Below are 4611 nucleotides of genomic sequence, written 5' to 3' on the forward strand. Positions count from 1 at the left end.
CACAAGTTTTGATTGATGAGGTTAAAGAAACACTGTCATCTTGAATGCAAATGGCAGTAATTGCAATGGCGCATTTTATGTTAGGGAGCAGGCAGAGGAGGAAGATAACAGTGATGGGGGGAGAGCAAAAATAAAGTTTCTTAATTCTATTCACAGAAAAGACCTTGAAAAATGAGTACCTTAAAACCCAGATTGTGGTTTCTATATATATATTTTCCCATTTTAAAACAAACTAGATCTTGAAGAAATAGCTAGTTTTAGATCTGGAGCAGAAAATATTTAAGATGAGTCTGGAACATCTCATCACACCAGTAAGTGAGGGTGCAATAAAAAAAATACTAGAAAGCAATCTCAGGTTTTCTTAAGGATTCAGAAAGCCGTGGGGAGAGGCGCCCACTGGCTAAAGACAGGACAACCAGAGCATGGTGAGGAATAACAACTGCAATGATTAAAACACAGCAAACATGTTTAAATCCCTGCCTCCATAATGATACTAGGAAAACTAATTAGTTTCCTTTGGCTCATGCTTGGCACTTAATTCATTTCTTTGATACCTGGCAAATACATTAGGCACGTAGCCTGCCTTTCTTCTATGCTGTACCTCAGCACAGCTGGCCAACGAGGAGAAGCGTCTCCTTGCAGAAGTACTCCCGTGAACAAATGATGAAATAATGGTAAAATGGGAACATCCCTTTTGGAAATTCCTGACGAAATAACGGATCTGGGCAGTGGTCGTGAGGTCGCTGATATCACAGAAGACAGCCCGGGGTTGTGTGCCTCCTGGGAAATGTACAAAGCATCTGGCCAAAGTCACAAACGTGAAATCTGATCAAACTTCGAGATTTAGCCACCAAGGCTTAGGAAACATAGGGGACAGAGGACCATGGTAAATGACAACAGGAAAAATGACTGGGTTCTTTACCAAGTAAATACATTGGAAAGAGAAATTGAGGGATGGAGGAGAGGAGCGGAGAGAGAGAAAAATCATGTTTCAAATAATTTTGATAACATGCAAAAATGTCCAATGTATATTCAATTAGGAAACTTAGGATATAAAATTGTGTTTATAAAACAAATCCATCTTATTTTTTAAAGAAACACATAGCACATAAGAAAAACATACAAAAATCGTAATAATGTCTATCTATGGGTAGCAGGATTATTCGTAATGTTTAAATATTGCTTTTGTATTTTCCAAATTTGTTTTAAGATGCAAATTTTTTTTATAATCATGTTATATCCCTTTTGGAATAAGGATAAACAGATAAATTAGTAAAAACATGCCTATAGTCAGAAAAACATGGCGGCCCTGTGCTTCTGTCCACTGGGATTCTGTTTTCTACAAGAACACTGACTGATCCCACTGGACTGTCATGTGTGGATAGGTCCTGTCTCCCTCGTAACAGGCATCTATTTTACAAGGGTCCTGTGGGAAAGACCCGAATCCTAAGGAATGACTCAGCCCTTCCAACTCTGACATGGGGAGAGGAGTTCTGTTAGCCGTCATGTAACTTCAGGCAGGCCAGCACCTGATGGAAGTCTGGCTTTTGGGAGATGACAAACGGGAAAAGGAAACCAACAGCCTCAACAAAGCCCGGGCTGGGTGCAGATGGTCCAAGAGCAACAAGTTTATGCTGTAATGTTGCCAAGGCAACAGCAGCTGCTTCTGGCATCACAGAGGGTGTGGGGAGGGGGAACCGGTAGAAATAAAGAGGCAGAATGATTCCGTAAATCTTTCCTAGGAAGAGGGGAAAGAATATTGTAAAATATCAGATGTTTTCTGGGAGAAGACACTTCCATAACACTTGAAGTGTCATCCGTGAAAGGCAAATAGCATTTTTCATATTATAAACCACCCGGAACCAAACAGGAGCCCACGGTCTCTTGTCACATTGTTTTTCCCTCCCATGGCTCCAAACAGCAGTGGGTAAGGCTTGCTCACAGATTTAATCCCTTGAGTGTGAAAACACATGGATGTTTTCTTGTGACAGTTCCTGCAGCATCTAGTCACACGGCTGAGAGGTGCTTATTATGATTTTACTGTGTGTGGACTTGAGAGGGAGGATGAGAAGGAAGGGACAGTAGGGCTGGTCTCCCACCTCCTCCTGTCTGCCCCTTGGCTCCTGTCTCCAGACCTTTTATCTGCACAGAAAGGTAATGAAGGAAGGGAGGTGGCCGTGAGGAAGGACAGAGAACTGCAGGTCTGGGGAGGGTGCTGGAGAGAGGTGCGCCTAAGAGCCAGAAGGCAGCCCCTGTGGGACCTCAGGGAGCCTGGCAAGAGCTGAGTCAGGGGCTGTTTCAGCAGCACTGGAGCCCAGCTCTGCGAAAGGGATGGGAGCTGGGGATGAAGGCAGAGCGGGAACAACTGGTGGGAGACGTTACGCATCCAAGTCATTCTCGATCGGAGAGACTGACAGAGGCCTGAGCACTGGCGCAGGGGAAGAGCCCCTCCCCACCGAACCCCTTCTGTGTTCAGCAGCTGGAACCGTCACTGGGGAAGTCTTCACCAGCTCGGGAGTAAGGAGAATTTAGAGCCCTGCTTGTCCCCAGTTGTGCCTGAATATCTCTTGCAAATGCCAAACCACTTTTCCAACAAGGCTGGATGGCACAGAGGTCAAAGTCCTGAACTGGGGAGTCAAGCAAGTCAGGTGAAGCTGGAGCTGAACCCCAGGCTTGCTGCTTAGTGCATCTCATACTTTTTAGCTGGACTCACCTTTACAAGGCTAGAGGCAGAGAGCCCAGCCCTCCCAGGCCCGAGCTTCCTCTTCTGTCCCTGGGGGCGCTAAGGCCTTTTAGTGCTGGGTTGTGAGTTTGGCACAGCACTTGGACCCTTCCTGTTATCTGAGCATGTCTTTGAAAGGTGGGGAGGAATGAGGTTCACCCATGCTTGCTTCTTAGATTTGAAAGTGATGCTAGATAAGGTAGAAATGCATGCATATTATGGGGGGAGAGAAAAAGGAGGGCAGAGAGAGGACTTATTTTAAGGAATTGGCTCACACAATTATGGAGGTCGGCAAGTTCAAGTTCAAACTCCGCAGGGCAGGCCAGCAGGCTGGGGGCCTCTGGGAAGAGTGGGTGCTGCAGGACAAGTCCACAGGCAGTCTGGAGGCAGAATTTCCTATTAAGTCTTTTTCTACTAAGGCCTCCAGCTGATTGGATGAGGCCCACCCCCATGACGGAGGGTACTTTGCATTACTCAAAGTCTGATGATTTGAATGTTAAGCTCATTGGGGAAAAAGTACTCTCATGGAAATATCTAGAATAGCGTTTGACCAAATGCCTGAGTACCGTGGTGCAGCCAAGTTGAAAGATACAATTAACCATCACAGGGAAGTCAGTAACCATGACCTCACAGAGTCACATAAATCGGGTTCCCTGAATGCAGTTACTGGCACGGCACCTGTGGAGTAGCTGGGACCAGTTTTGGTTTTGTCTTATTTGTGCTGCAACCTTCTTTAGGAGAAAATAAGACAAAGCGCAACCTAAGCTGACACCAGGAGTTACGTCAAAGAAGCGATTTCTACCATAGATCCTGGGGCTAATAAGTCTTTATTTCAAGGGCCTCAATAGTAAGTGAAAGAGGAAAATATTTAAAGGGAGCACTAGACTGGAGACCAGAGTTTCGACATGCTACCCTGCCGTTTAGGCAAGTGTCCTAGCCTGCAGAGAAGCACGACCTGCCGAAGAAGGTCGTGGGGACCATGTACTACGACAATCTACGTGGAAGCACACAGGTGTCAGTTATACCCAAGTCTGGAAAAGGATGGAAAGCCGAAGCCTCGTTGGGGTGCAGGATCCTCGTTGGGAGCAGTGCTGTATAAACAGAAAGTGTCACTGCTTTCAAAACAGAAAGGAAGGAAGGAGAAAACCAAGCTGCGTGTCCCCGAGGCTGACATCTTGCTCTTTTCTCTTTCTTTCTCTTGAGCAAAATTTCACTGTATCCTGACAGCCCCTCTCAGGGATTTCTCCAGTCTATGGCTGCCTGCCCGTCTTCCTTTGTCTGGTGCACACGTGTGGCACAGAGCTCTTGCTGTGCCCTGCAGTCAGGAGGGGTGTGCCCTGGTTGGGAGTCCAAGGGTAAAGATGATACACGTGTAAAGACGAGCGGGGAAAAGAAAGGGGAGGAGCACACGCTAGAGTGGGGCTAAGGAATTTATTTAGCAATATCTAATCAATTAATTTAGCAATATGCAAAGCACAAGACAAAGGCAATGAACAGAATGTGCTAATGACAGAAAGTAAAGGTGGCCAAGACCAAACTATATACATTGATAACAGTATCATGTCAAAGGAGTACACATACATGTAAGTTTAAGAGATCTGAACACATATTTACTATTGATCAAAAATCACTTGGCTAAATACACAAATAACATCAGTAAGGAGTATCCAAAAGCAGTAATAAGCTCTATAGGATAGTAACTATTACAGTAGATGCCAAAAGCTCACCAACCCGGGGAAGAACAACCCTGGAAAAGTCATAAAAGAGAACCTTGCCAGGTCTGTAGCTGAGAGAAACCCAGGCATCTCCCACACGGCTGTTTGCTAGGTCCCAAGAATGCTGCTGCTGTTGGCGTTGTTGTTGTAGTTGTCGGAAGTTAGGAAGTCTTC

This window comes from Rhinolophus sinicus, chromosome 16 (genome assembly GCF_057876585.1).
Source record: "Rhinolophus sinicus isolate RSI-liver-muscle chromosome 16, RSI-T2T, whole genome shotgun sequence".
NCBI lineage: Eukaryota > Metazoa > Chordata > Mammalia > Chiroptera > Rhinolophidae > Rhinolophus > Rhinolophus sinicus.